This window comes from Leptinotarsa decemlineata, unplaced genomic scaffold (assembly GCF_025532065.1).
Source record: "Leptinotarsa decemlineata unplaced genomic scaffold, Ldec_3_MD MMD2_tig00000505_RagTag_RagTag, whole genome shotgun sequence".
Taxonomy (NCBI): domain Eukaryota; kingdom Metazoa; phylum Arthropoda; class Insecta; order Coleoptera; family Chrysomelidae; genus Leptinotarsa; species Leptinotarsa decemlineata.
This window is the reverse complement of record NW_027412549.1, coordinates 5,480,988-5,508,406: the sequence shown is the minus strand read 5'-3', so window position 1 is coordinate 5,508,406 and position 27,419 is coordinate 5,480,988. Positions and strand designations below refer to the sequence as shown.

General features: G+C 38.4%; 1 protein-coding gene and 1 long non-coding RNA gene across 2 annotated transcripts in view; one reads left to right on the top strand and one right to left on the bottom strand.

The window, feature by feature from the left end:
- Positions 1-17: 17 nt before the first annotated feature.
- The window catches only part of LOC141481734 (uncharacterized), a 42,295-nt gene continuing 14,893 nt past the window's right edge, over positions 18-27,419 (bottom strand). The window contains exons 3-4 of the long non-coding RNA XR_012465134.1: positions 215-1,096; positions 18-155 (exon numbers count right to left, since the gene is read on the bottom strand). This is a non-coding gene — a long non-coding RNA (uncharacterized lncRNA). The remainder of the gene's footprint in view (positions 156-214; positions 1,097-27,419) is intronic.
- Axud1 (AXIN1 up-regulated 1) overlaps positions 7,164-27,419 on the top strand; it is a 130,370-nt gene continuing 110,114 nt past the window's right edge. Inside the window, 1 exon segment of the mRNA XM_074173804.1 lies at positions 7,164-7,186. The gene's annotated coding sequence lies outside the window, so the exon portion shown is untranslated.

The following is a 27,419-nucleotide window of genomic DNA, read 5'->3' as shown; positions in this document are numbered from 1 at the left end:
ATATTACCAATCAAGCTTCCAGCCAACTCTAACTTGTCCACCGCCAGAAGTTAGTCCACCTAACACTTCAACTTCGTCTACTTTCAGTTTCCACCACGACGAGAACAGTCAGTTTGCACAGTCTCCTGAAGGTAGCTCCGATGACCACACAACATCTGTTAATATAATACAACTTGCTTTCAATACTGCAACTTGAAATGAAATAAAAACTCACCTTAATAAATCGTTTTAATGCTGTATAAATTGCTCGACAAACTTCGGGTATAAATTGTGACATAGAGGGTTTGGAAACACGGTACATATGACTCAGGCTTCGGTAAGACATACCAGTAGCTAGGTATGACAACGTTACTTCTAGTTTTATTTTTGCTGGTAATGCCTCTCTCATTACAGTATCTTGATGTTGAATCGAGCTTTCTATCAGTGATAGCAACTCGTCGAAATTTTCTGACGTAAGTCGTAACGCCAACCTGTACTCAGAGGGATCTTCTACTCTTAGTTGTTATAGCAAAGTCGAACCTCCCGTTATAGTTATATGGCAGATCCAGTTTCTTAACCATATTCTTTTTTTCTTTAATTTCTTCCTCCAACATATCAGTAAGCTCCTGTAATAATAGGGTGGACATTTTCTTACACATTTTCTTTTAAACCGTCGACTTGGCCCAACATTCATTTTCGTAACGCACCTGTTCACAGGCAAACATTCACGAAACACTGGACTCATGTAAACGACCTGGTTCAGCGCTAGCCGTGTCATAGCTGGCGTGACAGTGAGACTGTTGCCAGCTACTGGATACGTCTAAATCTACCTTAACCGACAAAACTTTATTCAATGTTGGTATTTCGTTTTTTATGTAAAAAGAGTATACTGTTCTCCTAATAGAATTCTCGACTTCTTTGTCAATAACTAAACACTTTCTGCCAGCGGATACTTTTGGCTCCAAAAAGCTGTTGTTTTCCTTGAGAAGTCCAAACTTGTACGAGCGTTGTGTGAACCGTGAACCACCAGTTCACACAGTAGTGATCGATTGAATGAGTGGAAAAAACCACTCATGCCACCGCATTTGGTTACCGTCCCGCCAACCAATCCAGCTACCTGTTTTTTTTCCTCAATGCAGGTGTTGTAACAGGTTTACATGAATACCGTTCCTTTACCTATCTATACATAAGAGGGTCACTTTCATTTTCAATCATACGCACAAATCGGTTTGAAATTCTCTCGAAAAAGTTTCGCTAATTTCAAGATAAGTTTAGAATGAAAGTTTTGTCTTCGTTTTATATACCCTTATTGAACAAACAAAAGACGATAACATGAAGATGCCTGCTGTGGAATCGACAGAAGACTCAATCCGTCTGTATTCTTGATGAAAAAGGTTCTCAAATACGATACAAATCGAAACAAATCTTCAATATGGACCGCTGAACGAGATTCGTCTTTTATCTTTTGCTGAACCACGAATGCATTATTTTTTTTGAGGACAAAACACAAGCACTACAGGAAAATCCTTAAAGCGCTCTCAGAACAGTAACTGTGCGAATTTAGCGATTCACATTGGATTTGAATCGCTGGAGATTAAATCCATTTGGTAAAACGTTCTCAGGAAGTTTATTTCACCTAAACACAACTCTCCAAATGAAAGAGTTCTTAAACAGTGAAGTTCGAGGTGTACTAAGTTGAACCTCAAAACGATGAGTAGCCATAGTCCGTCACGTCTTTCTGATATGTACCGCTCTTGGTGGAATCAAATGTAGCAAGTAACTCAAACACTTCTCTTGAAAGTATCTGTAGAAGAGAGACAAATCTCCAACCGACAAATCTCCAACCTTTCTTTGATGTTCCAGATTATCAAGGTTGCAAGTGATGTTCGCGTCTCCAATCAGGCGGATGGTTCTTTTCTGGATGGAATCCAACAACTTCAGGGCATGCTTAGAGACAAAGTTCCATACATGAAAACAATACTCCAAAGAAGGTCTGATCTGAGCTTCATAAAGCATCAAAAGTTGCTGAGGTGTGTACAGTTTTCTGGTTGGAAACAAGTGTTTCAAAGCTTCTGAGAAGCCGCCGTTGCAATTCCAGCTAGATGAGGGGTAGGCATAGTGGCCACCCTAAGGAACATCTAGTTTTTTCCACCCCTAAACTTTTTTGAACCATTTTATAAATCCCTTCAACATTTAGTATGGTTACTTAGGCCTGATCCAAAAATAAAAACGACTTGATTTTTTATTATTATTTATACAAAATTATTTGTACAAAATTTTGACTATACCAAAAGTTGTCAAAGTGGCCACTTTAGGCCACTAGGTAGGGCGAAGTGCCACTGCCTAAATGGATTTAGGTAGTATGGAAAAATAAAAGGCATTCAGTTTCAGAACTCAAAACGGGTTTTAAACAAAAATAGGCATTACTGAAAGTATGTGAAACTATGAAATCACTGGTATTTACATAAATCACAAACAAACTCAGCGTCCTCCTCTTCGGCTCTTGTGCAGGCTTCGTGAGCATATTTGAGGCACCCAGAACATCTAATCCAGCCTTCGTTGTCCTTGGATTTCGAGTAACAATCACCACAGAATAAACAATCGACGTCGCCGACGTTGCCTTCATCATTATAGAGATCGTCATTCTTTTTCTTAAACAATGCGCGTTTTCCTTTATTTTCAATTTTAGCCACCCTTTTCTTAGGAGCCTGCTGTTTCTTTTAGATTTCCCTTTTTTTTTGCTTCTAGTCTACGTTGTTTCGCATTCCCTTTATCTTTTTTTTCTTTCCTAATTGCCATAAGAGTGGCCTTATATGGACTGGATGTTAGAACTGTTGCTGTTACTTTCTTCCGCTTAGTTTCTCTTTTGATAATCCTATTGACCTTGGGTACAGGAACAATTTCACGTGGAATTACAGCAAATGAAGTGAACATCTTGTTTGGTGGACTGTTCAAATTTGAAGTTGTTTCTAGGGAACCAGCTGATGAAGTGCTGGAAATAGACGGATCAAATATGGCAGAAGGAAGCCCACTGCTAGACCTGATTGATCAACAGATTGATCAACAGAAGGTAGGGATACCATTATGAAGGCGGTATTGGGGTTTTCAGAACCACCAATGAGTTCTGTTGAGCTACTGTTGTTGACAGTCTGAGATGAAGATGCACAAACTTGTATGATGGTGTTCTCTTCTACTGGCGCAGGGTCTTCTTGTAGAGTTATTTCTGTTGTTTCAGCAGCTGCATAATCCAGTTCTGTAAACACATTTCTGTCGATTGGGCTGATTCCACATTTTCTAAAGCCTTTCATGGCGATAACTGGTGTAACTGCCTTCAAAAACGCTTCACCAAGTAGCCGGGAAACCTGGAATTGAGTCACTGCCCGTCCTGGATTATTTCTCAAGAACTTTTCAATGCTTTGTACAAAATACGTATTGAATGGTGCCATAAACGCAACATCGAGTGGCTGTATTTTATGACTGCAGTGGGGGGGAATGCACAAAACAGTGACATGATTATCTCTGGCTTTTTCAATGAAGTCTCAGTTGTTCCTGTGAGTTGCATGACCGTCTAGTACCAGAAGAATCGGGTCGTCTTTTGTTGGCTTTGAAAATTTTAAGAAGTGGTCAAACCATAAGGTGAATATTTCCATTTGCATCCAACCAGTAGAATGACATGCAGAAGCTGATCCAGGAGGTGCACCATCTTGCAGTTCAACTTTCATTCTACGACTTGGTAAAATCACAAAGGGTGGTATAAATGTCCCCCCAGCCGAAACACAGACTACAAAATTCGAAAGAACGCCTCGTTCAGCAGAAGTTAAAGAGCCGACTTGTCGCCGACCTTTTAGAGCAAAGACCTTGGACGACTTGGACTGGACTGTTTAGAGTCCAGTCTCATCAACATTGTACACCCTATGAGGTGGGAATACGTGATCTTTCTGAATGCCTTCCAAAATGTCAAAAAAAAATGATACATTAGTTTTGTTAAACGCTTGAGCTCGTGCAGCTGAAGTCGCCTCAGGCTTCCGTAATGCAATCATAGGTTGGGTTTTCTAAATCCCTGTACCCAATCTTTCCCAGCAGTTTTTTTTTCATGACTAAAGTTATGAGGTATGCAACTGTTACACCAAAAAACGGACTTCCATGTCCAAAAGATGGTTAACTATTTCTTTTTCCTGCCCCTCAGTAAATATGGGCCAAAAGTGACCAAGAACCTTTTTTGTGTTTACTGCTTGAACATTTTTGTCGAGTGCACGCCGTTTTAAAGTATTTCGAGGTACCTGTAACCTTTTAGCTGCGGTTTGCCAAGGCAACCCGTCCTTCTTCACTGCATCAATGGCCTTTTGCATAGCTTCAGAGTTCCAGGACTGATGAGCGGTTTTCCTTTAATACTTGGACACCATACTATTCTTCTTCTGTAAAAAAAACACGGAATTAGAATAACTGAAGTTTGCCGTAATCTTACTCTTGATATTATAGGCCTACTTAGTTTTTTTGTGATAAATGCAGTTTCAAAAATCAAGTTTTATGCAACATACATTGCGGGCAAAGTAGACACAGTGGACACATTCGCGGGGAAAGTGGCCACGGCTGTGGCCACTTTGCCCTCTAGCACGCCAGTTTCTAAATACAATATTTCACGTACAACCCGTTGTAGTATCTACTGTTGAGACATATGAATTCAAAGCTAGAAACATGTTGTTTTGCACGATTGATGTACGAAACATGTGATGCACTCACCTAACATCAGAGGGTCGAAAAAGTGGAAAATTTGCGATATCTAACACAATAACAACGGCTGCCGGGCGAGTAGTTGTGACTATTGCCGCGAGGCTGCAGCACTATACAGGGAAGAAAACTACAAGTGGCAACTTTGCCCGCACTATACCCACCCTTCCCCTACATGATTGTGACAGATTGATGTCCATTTTAACCCCCAACAAACTTATTGAACTAGAAAGCGAAATTATCTGACTTGACATTATTATATCCGATTCGGAGACATTTATTATTTTGGAGAAAACCGTTGCCTGAGTTTTTGTAGCATTGAATTGAACCTGGTTATTTTCAACACAATTCGAAATCACTTCTAGATCCTTATTGAGATACACAACCTCCTGCTGCCGGTAAAGATGTGCCGGTGAAGAAGGCACATAAAAAGAGAGTTGGAGACAATATGGATCTCTGGGGAACACCAGCGTTGATGGTGAAAGTACTCGAGAAATATCCATCGACGGCCACTTGCAGGGAACGTTTTTTCAGAAAGCTGAAGAGCCATACACAAAAATGATCGGACATGCCATAGCATCGAAATTTGGCCAGCAAACCCTCATGCCACACACGGTCGAAGACCTTAGAAATATCAATCTCCACAGATCTTGATTCTCCATGTTTCTCCATGCGTTATTCCAAATATGGGTGACATACGATAGAAGGTCGCCTGTTCCTTATTTCCGAAAGCCATATGTTGAAGCCCTCCAAATATTTGAGGATATGGTGGCTTACCACTCTCTCCATGATTTTTGATATCACTGATAGCAAAACGACTTTGGAAGATTTTTCTTGTTCTTTTTGAGAATATGCAGAACACGAGCCATCTTCCAACAATTAGGAAAAACCCATTTCTTGTAAGACAGGTTGAAAAGTCTGCAAAATACTGGTGCGAGTTTTGCGCACTTTTTGAGTACGATAACGGGCACTTCATCAGGGCCAAACGCCTTGTTGATATTGAGCTGTTTCAAAATTCGCCTAACTAGACGCTCTCGAAAAGTAATTTCCGGTATTGTGGATACCGTGTGGGAATAGTGGGTGTGGGATAGTGTGGGAATAGTGGGTGGTGCCTTTCCCAGAAAATCGACTGTAGAGTGGGACGCAAATTGTTCAGCTAGTAGATTCGCATTATCTATGGCTGTTGTTGCAATTGAACTATCCGCTTGTATAAATGGTGGAATTGTGAATTTTGTAGTCATGATTGACAGCTTCAACTACCGACCAGAAGGATCTAGGCTGCAAGGCAAACAGTTTGAACCTAATTCTCTAATTGTGAAGTTCTTTCATTTATCATAAGTTTGCAGCTGTTGCGAGCATTAACAAACCTAGTTCGATTTTCGGCACTGGGATTTATGCGCAACTGCTGGTAGGCGAGATTTTTGGAGGCGACACCTTGCTCACAATTTTTGTTGAACCCAAGTTTGCCGTTAGTAGGTCGTTTTATTGAAAAAGGAATATATGCATATATGTTGGTTTCATGTTTCCTTATAGAAAAAGGCGAAAACATCTACCTTTACGAAGACGGTAGAATCGGCGGAGGACTTCTTGAATATCATAAGTAAAACAGGCTCCCACCGAACGTTAATCGTCCTCTTGTCTTTCTTTGCAGCATGCACTGCAAGGCTACCAGTGGAAGCCATAGCCCAAAAAATCGTGATCTTTCGTGATCATCTTTGTTTCGGGCTTTGGTTTAAACTTCTCGTCTTGCATTGAAAACTGCAGATGAATGTAATTTTCGTATGGCGATCCACGGCTAAGATTGACTTTGCAACGGACGTTCTTTGATAGCATCCATCATCATTAATATTCATATGAAAATATGTTATCGTCCCTTCTTACTCAGACTTGTCCTTCAAGATCACTTGAATCAAACTATTCATACGTGGTTCAGCTCAGCAGCACTGCGCAACAGCACCTACGAATACTATTTCAACTAAGACATTCTTGCGATGAATGTTTTTAAAAAATATATGGAGTGTTTTGTATAGAAAGTTCCACAACTACAATAACTTTTAAAAAATCGCATCTGATTGAAAATGACCTTCTCTATCACCTCCTTTCATTCCCACTCTCACTTTTGGTATACCCTGTGTAATAATGAATATCCATCAACACTTTCATGACATTCATGTATTACTTCGATAGGCAATCCGATTGCCCCAACACTCCACCCCCACCGCCCTGACTATTCGCCGACACCATAGTAGTTCTTTGTGCGATTTCGATTCGAATTCGTCCTGTGTCCTGGTGAAATGCAGTCAACAAGAAAGCAGGTATCCAGTGCTTGTGCGCGAACCCTTAGGATCGGTAAATCGCTATCAGATATGCAGCATGCCACCGATGGCTTCAGTCACTTGTTTTGCCGCCCCCGAAGCCTGGATCGCTGATAAAACCACGGTATTCAGTAACGCGACGAGGCAGAGTGTGCGAAGATAAGGTGAGTGTTTTTTCAAGTTTTTCCATATTGTTGATTCATTGGTGGATCAATGGCTACGAAACAAGGTTGATTTCTCATATATGGCGTTAAAAAATGCTGAGATCGGTCTATTTCGAATTTGAGAGGAGAATCTTTCAAGCATATTGTCATCTTTATTATCTCCAATCCTCAGCGGTGGTTCATAAAATGGTGAACAATGGGCTAATTAGAATAGGACCTCTGTCAGTGTTTATGATTCTCATGCCTCTCGCGCCTTCTGTTGATCAATACTTTCGAAAACATCCAAATTTCTAGCTTTCTCCGGTTTTCGAATTCGAATATGCGTGGCGTGTTCTTTCAAACGTGCTTGGATAGTTTGTTTATTCTGACCAACATATTTTCTATTGAAGTCTTCACATGTCATTTCATAAATTATAGCCTTCCCAGTTTCCATCTCTCATCTTCTAGGTTACATTATTCGTGTTACAGTGAACAAATAGTGAAGGTAAACAATTTTTTTTCGAAAATTCAGTTCGACCCACTGGTGTATCCCGATTCATACGTCCAATGAGAATGGGATAACTTCAAAAATAAGATGGTGGATACTGAGTTGTTTGGGATTTATGAGAAAGATGAAAGGACTGCGGTAAAAAGTACGTTGGTCTGACTAAACAAGTTGTGGAACACAAGATTTTAGAAAAATCATCGCTTAGACCCCTCATTTTTTATTTTGGCAATCTTTCGCATCATAAGCGATGTGCATCCAACTATTGAATCGGAAATTGGATTGGGGGTCAGGCAATACATTTACTCGTAACCTAGTGCAATAGTTAAAATTTGTGATCAGACATAAAGCTCCCAAAAATATGAGCGATGGCTCATTGGATTCAGAATGAGATGTAGGAAATGTATTTCAGTGTATTTCACACAAAAGTTTGCAATCGTATTTCAAAAATAAAAATGAAATATTCTGAAAGAAGAGGAAACTATGCTGAAAGAAATTATTTTTATAGTAATTAATGTCAATATAAAAATTCAAATGAATTGCGTTGTTAGCTGAACACTAAACAACACGAATCAAATTTATCTTGATTTTCAAAGTAACATAATTGTTAACTGACAAATTTTTTTGACCTCAATTTTTCAAATTTCGACATGAAATTTTCAATAATAGGCTTAAAAAATGTTCACTTTTGAGAGCCCATTTTTCATTTGAAAATATCATGAAAGTTAATACAAAATATTTTGCTCATTATAATTTTTCAAAATAGAAAATTATTTAATTGTTCAAACAATGTTCAAACAATGACGGCAGTAACTGACGCTAGGTATAATTTTTTCACGTCATTAGTTAATATTCATTCATGAACAAACAGAGAAATCTAGAAAATGCAACGTAGCTCCATTACTCATCGAAATTATTTTGAGGAAGTTTATACAATCATTCAAATATTCTCCTCGAGCTCACAAACAAAATTCTAACCTTTTTCCTTCATTTCCCGGTATCAGAGTGTGTTCAATTTTTGGCTTGAATGGTTTGATTTTATTTCTTACAAGGCATCTCCTGATATTTTTTCTAGGGATATTTAGGTCAAACTAGCCGTTTGCAAGCATAAATGAGTATCATTATGAAAATATTGCAATATTCGCACACCATTTCTATTCTCACGATGTGGATTGTATTAGTTTTTGAGCATATGTCTCGATACACAACCTGTTTCGTTAAAAACAGAATTTATACAGTTTACCGTACTGCTGCTCACTGGAAGTTTATTAGGATGTCTGTTATGAAGTTATCTGGCAGCTTCTACTGCGGAATAAGCATTATCTCCGACAAGGCGCACAAGTTCTATTTTATCTCGCACACTGAGTTCTCACATGATAAATCACTAATAGAAAATATGTTTTTTGCTAATCTGGCATAATCTGCCGTTACTGTTTCAATACAGTTTTTGACAGCAGCAATAGTGAGCAACAATAGTCTTTTGTTTCCAGTACCAAATGAAAAGAGAGCGATTTTGCGTATCCGCGCGGTGTTTCACAGCCAACTCACCAAGCTTTAAAAATCATTTAAGAGGTGTGCAGTTAACATTCTATCGTGATACAATGTGAATGTTGATTCGACACCAGAATCAATAATATTGAATATTTTTTTATGAAATTTTATGTACCACCATTTGAGAGGGTGTCCAGTCCAATGGTGATTTGAAATTTTTCTTGAAAAAATCGCTAAAACAATTTCTTATATTTCAACCTATAAAAATATTCGCAGCAGACCTTGGTTTTTGTAGAAAGAAAATGATAATTGGTCCCAAAGTACAGTTTTTTGAGTTCTACAATTCAAAATAAAGTTCTTCTAAATCCGAAAAAAGATTCGAATTTCACAGCCTGGCCACGGGACACTCGGCCGATGCGAATATTCGCGCGGTGCAAATGGCGAAGCGTCTAGCGACTGAAACAAACGCATAGCAATGTACTTATGAAGCCACGCGCAACGGCGACCGGCGAAATGTACCAAGCGAACCGCATGGGCGACTTGCGGCGCGACGGGCGAGTAAAACAAATACATGAATCAGTACAGCGCGAGCCACAGAGTAGAGCGGTAGTTACGGAGAATAGTGCGGTGATCAAACGAGTTTAGTTGCTTTCGCCGCGAAAAATGAACACCGAGACTTTTATTGCTGAAATACTAGCTAGACCATCTATTTGGAAGACTGATTAAAAAGTTAGAAATTCATTATTCATTCTACCGTCAATTACAAGTTAGAAGTTGTTTTTTGTTTCAGTTGTACGAAAAATTACTGTCATTTAATTTAGATTTTTGCAATAAATAACATAATTATCTGAAAGTCTTTTTATTTCATGAAATATTAATATAGAGGGTATCATTTAATTAGCTGATAATATTTTGGGCAAAGATAGTTCCAAATAAATTTAGTTATCAAAAAATACGTTTGCGACCATTACTTCCTTGGGAAAAGTTGTTCATACTGATGGATACTATTGGTAATTCTCCAAAATATGATCAGCTAATTATTACCTCTATACATAGGTATAGAGATGAATACGTGATGTAGATTAATATAGATGGATTGATGGATATGTATAGATAGGTAAGTACATATCTTAATGTCAAAAACAATTTTTCAGCGGCACTTAAAATTCTATTTGCATTAAGTTTTTTCTCCAATTCTGGTTGAATATTCATAAGAATATAATCGAAGGTTTCAATACTCACCCTGGTATACTCAGAAAAAATTTCTGGATATAATCTGTATTTCTCGTACTTCTTGTGGAATTCTCCATCTACACCCCAAAAGGTAATTTTACTTGTTTTTTAATTTTGGTATTTTTAACGAAACATGCATATCTATATTTATTTAGGCAGGTAGTTTTTTAGGAGCTCCGTGCATAGAAAGAAGAAAGCGAATGCCGTTAGTGATAATTTCTTGTCGTGTTGAAATACTATTTTTAAAAACTTCAGCACATTGAACTAAATTTTGTTTTTGAAACATTTTGAAAATTGTTATTTTATCCTTCCTGTAAAATGCAGATGTCGTATCACAGTCAGTTATTGCGTGTAAAAATAGTACATGATTTTGACACTTTGCAAAAGTAGATAAACTTTTTGATGAATATATTTCGGATTGATGTTGAGCTTTTCCTGGTTTTAAAAAGAAAATAGTTTTTTCAGTTGCAGTTCGAGCAGTGAGTAATACGAGTAAGTCTACATCTTCACCAACAACAATAATTGTATTTGACAAATTCAATTGCTCTATTGCTGTTTCAATTATCAATACATCAGCATCATTATTAGCTTCTTTTACCAATACATTTTCAGCAGTAAATTTTTCTTTCAACATTAAAATGAATCGAGACTTGTGAGTATTTGTAAAAAATTTTTGTTCATTGGTTGGAACAATCATATTTTCATCAAATAAAAGATCAATTGATGTTGATGTTGCTGAAGTTCGACGACGTTGTTCTGCAGCTTTGGTATTTCTCGTGCAATCATTATAGCCATCAAATACGACAGTAACTCTGGAACCAAAATGTCGACGTACATACTGTACGTATTTATCTAATATAATTGTATCTAGTATCTATAATTGTATCTAGTATAATTGTAGAAATTTCACCAACATCAAAGCATTGAAACTACTGTATTTTTCTAATGTACGATCAAAACTTGAATATGCTAGTATTGTCTGGTCCCCTTTTTACGAGTGTCATAAAGCAGCCATTGAGGGCGTTCAAAAAAGATTTTTGAAATTTCTCATCTCCAAAATAGATGGTACATATCCTGAAAGGGGAACAAACAATGAGGAATTATGCATGAGGGTCAATATTGACAGCTTAGAGTGCAGAAGAAATTGTACATTTGTTATATTTTTGTATAAAATCTTGAATGGCCTTATTGACTCTCCCAGTCTGCTCAGCCTGATTAATATCAATGTTCCTTCATATTTTTCTCGAAATCATGCAACTTTCAAACTTCCAAGAATAAGAACAAATATGCAATTGAAATCTCCACTTTATATAATGTGTAGTGAATTCAATAAAATTAGCAATCGAATTGACATTCATTCGTGTTCCATCAAGGAACTCATCTCGGTGATGAAAAATTAAACAGCATTGTTATATCGATATTTCGTTAATTTTTGATATGTAATTTTAATTATTGTTTAGTCTACTAAATATTATTATTATTAATTTACTCATACACACCATTTTATGTTTTGTTATTCTTTAATATTGTCCTGTAAATGGGAAACTGTTGGACAATAAAGGCTATTATTATTATTATTATTATTATTTTTTTTTTTCACCGTAGTGTGCGCTGGTCAGGCCCTATCCCCCGAAGCCCCGATACATTCGGGAGGGCGCGCCAGCATAATCAACCAATGACCACTCCCCACACCGTGGGGTAAGTGATCATTGGGTCCGAGAATCATGTGCCCTGAGCAAACGCAGTGAGCCAAGAATGACAGCCTTCTGCATCTGTGCGGCTAAGATTTCTGCCTTAGTGCGGCAAGCCGGTATGATTTTGAGATTCGAGAGTAGAGAAGACATCATTCCACCAAGGACTCCAATAATCAGAACGACCATCTTGACAGAGTGATCTGGATAGAGTCTGCGGAGTTCGAAGAGAAAATCTCGATATTTTATCCGTTTTTCCTCCTCTTTTCTGACGATATTCGTGTCGCCCGGAGCTGAAAACTCCACGACAAATATCGTTTTGGTCTGGTGGTCGAGAAGGACTACATCAGGCTTATTAGCTTGTATGAGCCTGAGGGTGGGGAACGAATAGTTCCAATAAATTCGGCACTTCTCGTTCCCCACAACGGATTCAATATCCCCCGGAGCGTAGGGCAACACCGGTGTGTCGTCAATACCGTAAGAGTGCCGTAGATGGTAATATAGCACTCTTAGGGCCGCGTTATGTCGATGGATATAGGCCGAGACCGCATATGCTGGACATGCTGATAGCAAGTGCATTAGGGTCTCGGGCGCCTCGCGGCAGGCCCTGCACCTTGTGTCAGGAACCTCTATACCCATCACGCGACTGCGGTAGACTAAGGTGTTGAAGACACCATCCTGGCAAGCCATGATGAAACCCTCAGTTTCCGACTTCAGCCCACTCGACCTGAGAAAAGCGAACGTCAGGCGCTTCGATAAGCCAAGGTCTTCAATGTTATTGAAGAAGACCCCATGCATCGGCTTATCCCTGTGTCTCCGCAGAAGTAAGGTGATCTCTGCGGCTTTTATCTGAGCTTTTTGCTGAACGGGTTCCAACTCGGTGACAGAGTTGTAGTCACCTCGTTCAGAGTCGAGAACTATACCGAGTTCATCAGCTGCTCGAGCAGCTGCCCTAAGGAGAAATGCTCCAATTCCTGCTCTCTCATGGTCACGGACCATGCAGAGAAGGGGATCCGAACTCCTGACGACTTTACAGGCTGTATCCAGTACCATTCTGTCATGTAGATACTCCAAACTCAAAAGACCACGACCTCCCTGTTGTCGGGAGAAGTACAACCGTGGAACGGACGATTTGGGATGCAAACTCCTATAGAGATGCATCATTTTTCGGGTCCTTACGTCGAGTTGATACAGCTCCTCCCGAGTCCACTTCACTACTCCAAAGGAGTAGAGTAAGATTGGAACGGCAAGCATATTTGTTGCAGCTACTTTGTTCTTCCCCGACAGTTCCGATGACCAGATCTGTCGAAGTTTGTGCTGATACTTGCCGCGGAGAGAGTTTTTCACTGCAGTTACCTCTTGTGAGTGGCGTTGTTCCACCCCGAGGTAAGTATACGTCTCTCCGGCATCCAGATGGTGTAGGATGCTTCCATCTACGAGCTGCACATCCTCTCCGTAGTCCCCGCATCGTCCTCTTTTGAGATGAACCATTGCACATTTGTCTATCCCGAATTTCATACCGATAGCATGCGTGTACTCTTCCACCACCCTCAAGGACTGATAGAGATCCTTCTCTCCAGAGGCATAAAGTTTAAGATCATCCATATAAAACAGATGGGTGACCTTGTGCCTCCGGTTTCCGGGGGTGCCACAGTTATATCCTCGAGTCTTTCTGAGCGCAACGGATAATGGCAATAGTGAGATGCAGAATAGAAGGGGGCTGAGGGAATCACCCTGAAATACACCCTTCTGAAAGTGACCCACCCTGTTTGAACTCTTGCTTGACCAGATGTTATGGTGAAGCGAGTTCGCCAAAGTGGTGTCAGTTGTTCAATGCATCTCACTATGTTGTCGGGTACCGCAAGGCATCTGAGCAAATGCAAGATGAGCTCATGCGAAATTGTATCAAATGCCTTACGGTAATCGATCCAGGCCATAGAGAGGTTACGCTTATATTGTATCGAGTCCTGCGTTACACATCTATCGATGAGCAGGTTCTCTTTACATCCAGCGACTCCTCTCTTCGACCCTCTCTGCTCATATATCCGTTCTAACACTCGGTCAACTGCGGTGAGTATTCGTGTGTATAAGATGCTTGTAAACAACTTATAACACGAATTCAAGCATGTTATCGGTCTGTAATTCTTAGGAATCGACAAATCTCCGCTTTTGGGGATAAGAACGGTCCGCCCCTCGACAAACCAATCCGGAATCGGCTGCTCTCCATCGAGCCATGAGTTGAAAACTCTGGCCAGATGGTGGTGGGTACTTGGTAGTTTTTTCCACCAATAAGTGTTCAACCCATCTGGGCCTGGAGCAGCAAAGTTCTTAGAACCAACGAGGGCCCTTCGAACGTCATCCGGGGTTATCGGGTTGCGCAGTTCATTGGGCTCAGGCTGTCGAAGCTCTCTGTTGAAAGCTTCGAACTGCGCTAGGGCTGGAGTGTCTAAGTTGAGTGGCTGCGGGTGTTCATAGATATCCTTCCAGAAGGATTCCACCTGATCAGCGGTCGGCGGATTATCCACAACACGTGGAGGCTCTTGGAATAAGCGAGAAGGTTTCTCGCGGAACCTAAGGTTTTCCGCGATACTTCTCGCTCGCCTCACTAGTGACTTCTTAGCAGCCACTAGCATTCGTATCCTATCAAGGCAGTGCTATTTGGTGGTCAGCAGCACGCCTTGGCTCAAAGTGTGATGGATACGTCGTAGATTGGCGGCTATTCGCCGCACTGCGGGCGTGAAAGGCCTGTTGGCTGCCCTGTAATCCATCACACATTCTGCATCTGTGCGGCTAAGATTTCTGCCTTAGTGCGGCAAGCCGGTATGATTTTGAGATTCGAGAGTAGAGAAGACATCATTCCACCAAGGACTCCAATAATCAGAACGACCATCTTGACAGAGTGATCTGGATAGAGTCTGCAGAGTTCGAAGAGAAAATCTCGATATTTTATCCGTTTTTCCTCCTCTTTTCTGACGATATTCGTCTCGCCAGGAGCTGAAATCTCCACGACAAATATCGTTTTGGTCTGGTGGTCGAGAAGGACTACATCAGGCTTATTAGCTTGTATGAGCCTGAGGGTGGGGAACGAATAGTTCCAATAGATTCGACACTTCTCGTTCCCCACAACGGATTCAATATCCCCCGGAGCGTAGGGCAACACCGGTGTCTCGTCAATACCGTAAGAGTGCCGTAGATGGTAATATAGCACTCTTAGGGCCGCGTTATGTCGATGGATATAGGCCGAGACCGCATATGCTGGACATGCTGATAGCAAGTGCATTAGGGTCTCGGGCGCCTCGCGGCAGGCCCTGCATCTTGTGTCAGGAACCTCTATACCCATCACGCGACTGCGGTAGACTAAGGTGTTATTATTATTATTATTATTATTATTATTATTATTATTATTATTATTATTATAACGTTAAATGTTTCTTCGCTATCCCACACAGCGCGATGTATTGAGTATTCCCCGAAAATGATGTATGTCGCATTTGTGTTGTTAATATCAAAATCTATCTTTTCGAAACCATCATAAATGGCAGACTTCTGTCTTTTACGCATACCGATGTCATCAAACAACGATAAAGGGGAGGGAGATAATTCATATTAAAACTAGTTTTCTATTTCATTTTGAAATGGTGCAGTGATACTCTTGCATTGAAACAACAATGCAGGGTCAACAGGTATTTTTTTTCATGAACTTTTATGGTACTAGTCATAGCTAAAAATGAAACAACTTTATCAGTGCATTTTATTTTAATATTATTGAATGTCAGTCCTGTCATCTTTGCCATAGAAGCAAGCCCAACTTTACGAGCTTCATAACAATTAATCGCACCAATCGCAATAGAAACAATTTTGCTAACCTCTGGAAAAGGATCATGCGTTGAGAACCAACTTTTACATACAAGGGAAAGATAGGGAACTTTCAAATTTTATTTTCATTCATATTTTAAACAATCTTACTCATTTTCAGCATGGTGGGAATTTAGGTAGCTTTATACTTTTTTCTGGTCTAATTTGACCGGACTTATAAGGAACTTGGTGTTTTTTCCCATCATGTTTTTTTTGGCTGCCATTCCTCAAACTATTTTTCCAAATGTAATATTTACTTTCAAAATAACACCATGTCAGAATTATGCTGCGAGAGAGTGAACAGATGTTACATGAACTTTTACATTACATATATATTCTATTTAGTCAAATATATTCTTTTATCTTTTATACTGGAACGGTATAATTTGATTGCAACCATTGCCAAGGTTTGACATGCTAAGTTCAGATACAGCCTCATTACAAGGTAGAAGTATGAGATTGTTTCGATCAGTATTTATGTTATTAGGCGTTGCACATGCAAAAGATACACAGCCTGGACACACGAGGCGGTTTATGCCGAATCAGCCACAGAGTCGGCGCCGCTTTGATCGAAACACACCATGACGTAAAATCGCTTCTATACATTTATCTGAACACTGAATAATATATTTTATTATTGCCACTTCAGAGTTCAGTTGGAATACATATTCGATGAAAATAGTCGACATATCGCAGATAACGTGAAGTAAAGATATCAATGTTTGGACTAATTTCACTCTCCAAATTATATCTACCAAGATAATACTACAAGGAGCGAACCGCCTAGAAACTGTACAATATAAACAAATTGTAAAAACGAATAATCACATGGCTCTGACGAGCTAACGCCGTGGTTTTCCAGGCGGCCTATACTCGACAAAGGCGACTTTTATAAACTAAAGTTAAGAATTTTTGGGAAAGAAAGTTTTTGGCTTTCTACTACTCCATTTGATACAAAATAATGTATGAATCTTCCAAAGAAAGGAAAGAAATGATCAATTTTAAAATAAGTATTCTATACATGGATGTGTAGATCATGCAAAAAAGTAACTTTCAGACAGAAACTGGAAGAAAAAGCCCTCCTGAAACAGCTACTTTCATATAAACATAGAATTACATGAAAGAAAAAAATCTTTCGAAACAAATATTTTCATATCAACACTGAATTATACAAAAGACACTTTTCTCCACTCAGTTTGTATTCCAAACATTCGTTATGGAATAGAATCAGATATCATTCACAGGAGTTCTACATTAAATGATTGGTAACAAATTGCAGTTATATGGAACACTGATGTCATCCTCACTGGTAGACATCGATGTTTCGCCGTAAGACACTTGCCTTAGGGATCTTCAGTACCAATCTGGATAACATTATAGAAAATACACTTCAATTCAATTAAGTTAAGAAGTTAGAGCAATCTTGCGTATCTTTCATTTGTATTGGTTATAATTATAAGAGGTGTGTACCTGGCCAAGTTAAAAAATATCAACCTTTGGCAGATTACAGACATTTTTTTTAACTATTTTCTCTCATAATTTCAATTTACTTTCAGAAAATTTCATTGTTGAAAATCAACTTAATCTAGGCTACAAAATTAAACAGTATCGTATCCAGCATGGCCAGGTGAAGAGACTACTTCCACCGTATAGAAGTGATCACTGTACTTCTATACGGTACTACCTCTAAGAGTGGGATGATTCTAGGGAGAGATCTGAGAATTTTCACAACCAGCGTGTTTCCTGACAGAGTACGCATTAGAACAGAGGTGTCGAACTCAATTTTGCAGAGGGCCATATATTAAATTTAGAATTTTCAAATAAAAAAAATGTTAAAAATCATATCAAAGTTATAAAATGGGTGATTGTTTTAAGCTGAAGGATTCAGATACCTGACTTCTTTTATTTTTGACTAGCTTATTGATGGTAATAATAATAATACAGGCTCATACAAGCTAATAAGCCTGATGTAGTCCTTCTCGATCACCAGAGCAAAAAGATATTTGTCGTGGAGTTTTCAGAACTGGCGAGACGAATATCGTCAGAAAAGAGGAGGAAAAACGGATAAAATATAGAGATTTTCTCTTCGAACTCCGCAGACTCTATCCAGATCATTCTGTCGAAATGGTTGTTCTGATTATTGGAGTCCTTGGTGGAATGATGTCCTCTCTACTCTCGAATCTTAAAATCATACAGGCTTGCCGCCCTAAGGCAGAAATCTTAGCCGCACAGATGCAGAAGGCTGTCATTCTTGGCTCACTGCGCTTGCTCAGGGCACATGATTCTCGGACCCAATGATCACTTACCCCACGGTGTGGGGAGTGGTCATTGGTTGATAACGCTGGCTCGCCCTCCCGAATATATCGGTGCTTCGGGAGATAGGGCCTGACCAGGGCACACTACGGTGGAAAAAAAATGAGCTTTATTGTCATTTTTGTAGTTGATCTCGATTCTGGTAGAATTAGTTGTAAATGGTAGTGATTCTTATGGTATAATTTTCACGTGGAAGTTTCAAACTGGTAGAGTTATAATGCAACAGACTTTTGACTCGGTAGATTTTCTAATTGTTACATTAATGTTGATAGAAATATAAGTGGTATACTTGCAATTCATAGAAGGGTCTAGGGGTATATCTGGATATGGAAGAGTTGTCATAGGGGTAAATATATACCTGGTTGATTTATCAATATGCCCCCTCTGCCTCATTAGTTCCAGAGATTCGGCCACTCGAAACTTGTTCAGATTTTTACTTTCAATTATACAACCACTACCAGGAAAATTTTCATCTCTTGTGAAGAATTCAAGATATTTTGTCGAATTAGAATTATAGGCAATCGAAGTCACGGAGCAAGAGCAATTAATCAGTTTCGACGTGGAAAGCCTTTACACAAACGTTCCGGTGACCACAGAGGAAGCTATCTGAAGACGAGGACCTGGAAGAACCTGAACGAACTAACCTACAGAAGTAATCATGGAATTACTAGGGAGCTGTATATTCTGCTATTTCCAAATGGAGGACGAATTCTTTACACAAGTTGAGGATCTGCTAATGGGATCGTCACTTTCATCAGTTATAGCCATTCGATTTGAATGTCTGTGATTTGTCTGTCATGTGATTTGAAACTCTGGCCATTAAAGAACCCCTAGTCTGGTTAAGATACGTTGACAACACCTCCATGGTATGGAATCATGGTAATACAGAACTGGACTCCTTTCTGAAGCACATCAACAGCGTAAAACCTTCCATCACCTTTACAATGGAGAAAGAAGCCCACAATGAATTGTCATTCTTAGACGTATTGGTGAAGAAAACGGATACTAAGTGGGAAATATCCACTCACACGGAACACTAGCTGAATCACGAATCCAACCACCATCAAACTACCAAAAGAGGAATCATCAAGACTCTAGTGAATCGTGCTTTTGGGCTCTGTAATACGAAGGAAGGTCTCGAGAACGAACTAGGCATCATCAAAAAAAGATTTTCAACAGAATAGTTTCTCCAAAGTGATGGTGGAACAGATTTTGGCTAGAAGATAGTCAAACGACGTTTGGTATTGAACCTTAGTTTTAACGGATGCCAATAGATGGCAATGTAAAAGCTACAACCATATATAAGTCTATATAATTTAAAACCTATAAAAATATTTATACCTACATATACACATGCATATACATATGAAGATATGCTAAAAACAGATGTTTACCGCAATAATGAAAATGCCCACATGTGTAAAATGTGGTGATAAGACATAGAAATATGAAAATCAATAGGAAAATTACACAAAACATAAAATGGTGCGAGTTATTGCAGATGCTGTTTGACACTAACATTAACTTAGGGAACGATGTATTTCAGAGTAAGTGTTAGAGGAAGTTATCATTATAAAATTCGTCCAAATCATAATAGGGTCTACGGAAGCGTAGAAGGGCCACAGATTATTTGTTCATTTGATCCACAATAATTTCGACTTAAAAGTCGAAATTTCGACTTTTATCTCGTTATTTCGACTTTTATCTCGTAATTTCGACTTTTATCTTGTAATTTCGACTTTTATCTCGTAATTTCGACTTTTATCTCGTAATTTCGACTTTTATCTCATAATTTCGACTTTTTTCTCATAATTTCGACTTTTATCTCGAAATTTTGACCCTTTTTTCAAATCACTTCGACAGTGCTCCAATCTTCTCATAGTGCTATGTTTTTTCACGAAGAAATATGACAGAAACAGATTTTATTGAATACTCGAAGCCTACTCATTTTTTTATTGAACCTTCGGAAACCATTCTGCTCCAGTTAGTTTTTTTGCGTCATTAGATCTCTACGATTTTTCGAAACGAGGAGAGAAAACCCAAAATACCTAATAAATGAACATTGTATCTCTTCGAAGAACATACCGACAGTATTATTTGGTTGCCATTGCAAACTGTGTTTCTACATGACGTTTAAGATATGAATGTGTAGAGTATTCTTTCAAAATGTTTGTAAATTTCTACTAGGAATTTCTTCAGTTGTAGTGAAAAACTGAATTTTAGATAAGTTTTGATAATTAAGTGAGGATATTACTGATCAGATTGATTTACTATGATGAGAAACTAATATTTTGGCCAAATTCGACTTTTTCCTACTCGTGCGGAAAGCATTTACTTTTTCAAAAAGGTACTGAATAATATCAATGCATAATTTTCAGTCTAAAATTTATTCAAATAACATAATTAATTCACTTTTCAGGTTAATGTATAAATCAATTGTGGCATAAGGATCTAGCGACCTTGTGTAATTATTTTTTTCATAAAAATTGAACATAATTTCCAAAAATCTTCATCACAGGCTGTCCAGGGATATGTACACTCCGACGAAAAATGTTCAAAAGCGAATGATGGAATCTTGACGAGGTGATCTGTAACTCCATAAAGGGAAGGCATCGCACACTGATACGGCGATCGAAATCAAAACGATCGTCATTTGAGTGGACTGAATGTAATAAATCGACTTCAAAGTTTGTATAAAGACGCAACAGTTGGCTGGCAAGGTTACGGTATCAGTATTTTGAAATGAGCATGGTAAATTCATCGACTATTTTGAAAAAGGAAAAACCATCAATAGCGACCATTACATAACATTATTAGAGCGTTTGAAGGACGAAATCGCGAAAAACGTCCTCGTTTGAAGAAAAAGAAAGTGCTATTTCATCAAAACAATGCACCGTGCCACAAGTCAATGAAAACGATGGCAAAATTCCATGAATCGGGCTTCGAATTGCTTCCACGTCCACCGTATTCTCCAGATCTGGCATCCAACGACTTTTTCCTGTTCTCAGATCTCAAGAGATTGTTCGCTGGATGAAGAAGTAGTCATCGAAACTGTATCCTATTTTGGTGTCGAAACATGGTATTACCGCTATATCGCCCTCGAAAGCAAATATATTGAATTTTTAGAATTCTCAAGAAACTCAAGGAAAACAACAACTTTTTCGAGCCGAAAGTATTCACTGGTAGAAAGTGTTTGTTTATCGATGAAGAAGTGAAGAATTCTATTAGGAGAACAGTACACTCTTTTAACATAAAAAACGAAATACCTACATTAAATAAAGTTTTGTCAGTTATTCGTGAAGACAGTTTTTTTCCTGATATAAGAAGAACTCGATTATGGAAGATATTACATGAGCTGAATTTCACTTTTGGAAAACTGCATAGAAAGAGCATGTTAATAGAAAAATCAGAGATTGTACAATGGAGAAGAAACTATTTAAGAGAAATAAAGAAAGCTAGATCACTAGGTAAATCCAATTTTTATTTGGATGAAACATGGGTCAATGAGGGTCATACCATCTCGAAGGTTTGGCAAGATCAGAACATCAAAAGTGGAAGACAAAACTTCCGCAGGGATCCGTAATAGTAATGGATAACGCAAGTTACCACAGTAGACGAGTCGAGAAGCTGCCGACGTCGTGTTGGAAGAAAGCAGATATTACTGAGTGGTTACAAATGAAATCTATTCCTTTTGAATCGACCATGTTAAAAGCGGAACTCCTCAACTTGGCTAAACGTCATAAGTCAAAATTCGTCAGGTATGTCACCGATGAGATGGCGAAGACTAAAGGAATGTCGGTTCTTCGGTTGCCGCCTTATCACTGTGAATTGAATCCAATAAAGTTGTTTTGGGCTCAAGTTAAAGGAATAATAAGACCTTCGAGCTGTGTGAAGTGAAGAAATACCTAAACAGTGCTCTGAAAACAGTCGACAAGAAAGCTTGGGAAAACAATCAGAATCGAAACAGAGATGTGGTATCTGGATGATCGCATAAACTCATTATCAGAAACTGCGGAAATCTATTCTATTTGTATACTTATCTATTGATGTTTACAATACTTTATCCATCTTCATTATCATACCGACGATCAATTTGATATTATCAGTGTCAATGATAATAATAATATCAAATTTATTTACATCAAAAGATGAATCATAACTACAAATTATAATGTTTTGATTTAAATAGGTTGGATTAAGAAAATGGATAGAGTCTTTAAAACGTCACCAGATGATACATATTTCTTTAAATATGCAAAAAAAATTAAATTCATGTTAATGACAAATTTGATTTTTTTCCAAAAGCTAATTTATCAAATGCAGTAACTTCTGGCCCTTTCTACATTTGTATTTATTTTTAAATTCAATATTCTGATTATTTCATAGATCTGTAGAAGGTAACAATTCTAAATAATAAAAAACTATTTCAAATATAAATTGTCCTTCCCAAAATAAAATAATTAAACAAAATTAGTTTTCACCATATTTTAATTATCTTCTCATCATACAGAATATATCAATGGAAAATTTATATTAAGACCTCCAGTTCGACGTCTAATATATTACGCCACTTTTCAAAATTTTCATATTCATTTTGATATCGCTCTTGAGTTATTTTCGTCAGTAAATAAACACTAGCTGCACATGATTCCCCCAATATTTTTAAAGAAATTTTATTTTGTTTCATCAATTTCTTCAATTTCATCCATGGTCGTTGTTAAAGCGAACTCGCCAACTCGTTGTTTATAATATTGTTGTGATATTGTCAAGCTGTTCCATGACAACACAATTTTTGGATTTTTCTGTAGAATTACGAGGTATGTGGTTTGTTCTTTCCTCGAAATCAAAATGTAATCTTTCGGCGAGATCACGAATAGTCTTGAACGACACACGGCCGATACGCAAATAACGGATTCGGTTGATACAATATTCAACCTCATCCGTTATTTGCTACATATCAACCGTTACAAGGTCGATATGTAAGCAAATAACTATAAGAAGGTCCAATTTCATAACTCAATTCTTCTACTTTCAAGCAGCCTATAGAACATAAGTCATATATTACACAAAATTATCTAGTCACACCAAACTCATCATACAAAATATGTTTCCAACAGATAAGACCTTCAGGACATGTTCATATTAAATTTTTTTATCTCGAAACAGGCCTAAAAATAATCTCCCCAAGTATCAGCATATTATCAAGAAATACTTATTGTTCTTACGGATGAGCCTATAGTTCGTTCAGTATTATCTGAGAGTAAAAGAATTTCAAGAATGCAAACATGTCGCTACATCAAAGAAAGCAACATAGTCATCTCAAGCAAATGTCACTGCAATTCACCCACGACATCATTGAGATATGTCTACCCTCTATATCCCTTGAGGGCGCCGCTAACGAGCCATCAAAATAGGGATATTAAAAGAAATATGTATCATCTGGTGACGTTTTAAAGACTCAATCCATTTTCTTTATCTTACCTATTTAAATCAAAACATTATAATTTGTAGTTATAATTCGTCTCTTGATGTAAATAAATTTCATATTATTATTATCATTGACACTGATAATATCAAATTGATCGTCGGTATGATAATGAAGATGGATAAAGTATTGTAAACATCAATAGATAAGTATACAAATAGAATAGATTGCCATGGTTAGAAATTTGAATATCTGATTGCGAGTTGAACCGCGTTCAAAATTTTGCGTTGTTCGACGTTTCGGCTTCGACTTTGACATTTTCAGGAAGTAAAAAAGTGTGGCTGCACTGAGAGATACACTTTATATATCCTTGTTGGTTCGGAAATGAAGATTCATATTCCTTATTGGATTTTATAATTGATTCAGAAACAATTTTATAGATTTCATAGGAATACTTACTTCGAATAAGACATTGCGATAATTTCAATCTGAACTCTACAGGGATTCGTTGAGTGATTGTTCACTGGATGAATTAGTTTCATTAGGATTGATGACTACTGGAATAATTTTTTCTGATAATGAGTCTATCCGATCATCCAGATCCCACATCTCTGTTTCTGTTTCTGTTTCTGTTTCTGTTTCTGTTTCTGTTTCTGTTTTTCCGTTAACCAGCTGTCGCACCCCTACGAACGACAACCCTCAGAAGTAGAAACTTGTGCGAGCTAAGGATTAACGAGGTCTTACCTTTTAACGTGTGATTCCTAACACGTTAGGAATCACACGCTTCGATTCTGATTGTTTTGTGGATACATTTTTCCCAAGCTCTTTGGTCGACTGTTTTCAGAGCACTGTATAGGTATTTCTTTACTTCACACAGCTTGAAGGTCTTATTATTCTTTGCAATGAATCCTTTAACTTGAGTCCAAACCAACTCTATTGGATTCAATTCACAGTGATAAGGCGGAAACCGAAGAATCGACATTCCTTTAGTCTTCGCCATCTCATCGGTGACATACCTGACGAATTTTGACTTATGACGTTTAGCCAAGTTGAGGAGCTCCGCTTTTAACATGGTCGATTTAAAAGGAATAGATTTCATTTGTAACCACTCAGTAATTCCTGCTTTCTTCCAACACGACGTCGGCAGCTTCTCGACTCGTCTACTGTGGTAACTTGCGTTATCCATTACTACAGACATCGGAAAAGTCTAGGGATATTTTTATAACATACTAAATATCATAGAAATAAATGCATGAGGTCGTTTAATTTCGATTAAATTGGTACACTCGACCACCCTGTAGATTTCTTTGTGTTGAACAAAGCCTGCAAAAACGGTAACTAATCTTTCATCAAGTTTTTTACAAACTGTAGGTTTTCGGCTAAAATGAATAATCTGAAAGTGTCGAGTTTGTACATTCTATGCAGTTCTTGCTCAGCAATTAAACTGGAAATATTGTGCTTTAACATGGAACGCCATCACTTACCATTGGCTGAGATGAATAGAGCTGTAGGGCTTCTTCAAGGTGGCATGCGACAAAATGATGTAGCTCTTCGTTTGGGGGCTCCCAAAGTGTTATCAGTCGATTGTGGCGGCGTTTCCGTGAAACTGGCAGTCCAGCCGAACAACATCCAGGGCGAGGACGCGCTACAACTGCAGTTCAAGACCGATTTTTGGTCTTAACCGCAAGAAGACAACCGACAATCACAGCACCTGAGTTGGTTAACGTGTTGCAGCAGACGCACCAGGTAACCATTGGTCGTGATACTGTCAGAAATCGACTGCATGAAGCAGATTTCCACAACAGAAGGCCACTTAGATGTCCACCTTTGTCGAGAGGCAATCGCGGTAGAAGATTAGAGTGGTGTCAAGAACATCAAAACTGGGATGCAAATGATTGGGCCACAGTTTTGTTTACAGACGAATCCAGATTTGGATTTCATCCAGATTCTCGTCGAGTGAGACTGTGGAGACGACCTGGAAATAATGAACGATTGAGACACGTCCAGGAAGTCCACACATACAGAGGTGGTACAGTAATGCTATGGGCGGAATCATGATCGGCGGCATAACCGATCTCGTTTTTCCAAATCGCTCTCTCACAACTCGACAGTACCTCGACACCATTCTTCTACCTATCGTCCGTCCATTTGCTGGTGCTGTTGGTGAAAACTTCCACCTAATGCACGATAATGCTCGTCCACATGTTGCGCGTCTAGTGACTGACTGGCTCACCAACGAAGGAGTTGATGTATTGCCATGGCCAGCACAATCACCGGACCTGAATCCCATCGAGCATGTGTGGGACATGCTTCAACGAAGAATCACTTCGCATATGGGGAACATTCACACAACGTTTCAATTGAGAGAGCTTTTAATCGCTGAATGGGCAAATGTACCTCAACAAGACATTGACAATCTCATTTTGTCGATGCACGATAGATGTAGGGCCATAATAAACCAGCGTGGAGGCCATACTTTGTACTGATTCCAATTTTTTTTGTATTATGATTTTTTTTCGGGGTGCCAAAGAAGAGCCATAGTTTTTTTTAGTTTTGCTTATATGTGCACTCAGTATTTTTGACCATTTAATAAATTTTGTTGTAAGTTACATTCGTTTAATAATCACCCGTCAACTTTTTTTCCCTAAAGCGATCTAAAAAAAAATTATTGCCATTTTTAAAAATATCCCTAGACTTTTCCGATGTGTGTATTACGGATCCCTGCGGAAGTTTTACAAGTATGTTTTTAAACCATTCTTCGAATACTGTGGCATTCATTTCTTGATGAAAATCCCCATTTTTCTTCGATTCAAACACCATTAATCCATCTTCCACGAATCCTTCACTGCTGCCTATGTGAGTGATAATTAGACGATGACCTTTTCCAACTGGAATTTTCAAACCAGTAGACCAACCTTCCATAAAGGCTTGTCTTCCACTTTTGATGTTCTGATCTTGCCAAACCTTCGAGACGGTATTACTCTCATCGACCCATGTTTCATCCAAATAAAAAATAGATTTACCTAGTGCTCTAGCGTTCTTTATTTCTCTCAATAGTTTCTTCTTCATTGTACAATCTCTGATTTTTCTATCAACATACTCTTTCTATCTTGCTTTCCAAAAGTGAAATTCAGCTCATGTAATATCTTTCATAATCGAGTTCTTCTTATATCAGGAAAAAAACTGTCTTCACGAATAACTAACAAAACTTTATTTAATGTAGGTATTTCGTTTTTTATTTCAAGAGAGTGTACTGTTCTCCTAATAGAATTCTTCACTTCTTCATCGATAACCAAACATTTTCTACCAGTGGATGCTTTCGGCTCGAAAAAGTTGTTGTTTTCGTTGAGAATTTTAAAAATTGTCGATCTTTTGACACCGGTCATACTCGCGCATTTTCCCACTACTTCTTCCTTACTTTTTATTTCGGGCGGATATTGTATTCTTAAAGAATTATATACATTTATAACAATTGTTTTTTCATTTATATTTAATAGTGAAAATGTCGGACGCTTCACGATTCCAGAGCAACTAGCTTCCATGTTGTATAGCTGTTTATTCAACGCGCTCTCGAAGTGAACTGAAGAACGCAAGTTACCACAGTAGACGAGTCGAGAAGCTGCCGACGTCGTGTTGGAAGAAAGCAGGAATTACTGAGTGGTTACAAACGAAATCTATTTCTTTTAAATCGACCATATTAAAAGCGGAGCTCCTCAACTTGGCTAAACGTCATAAGTCAAA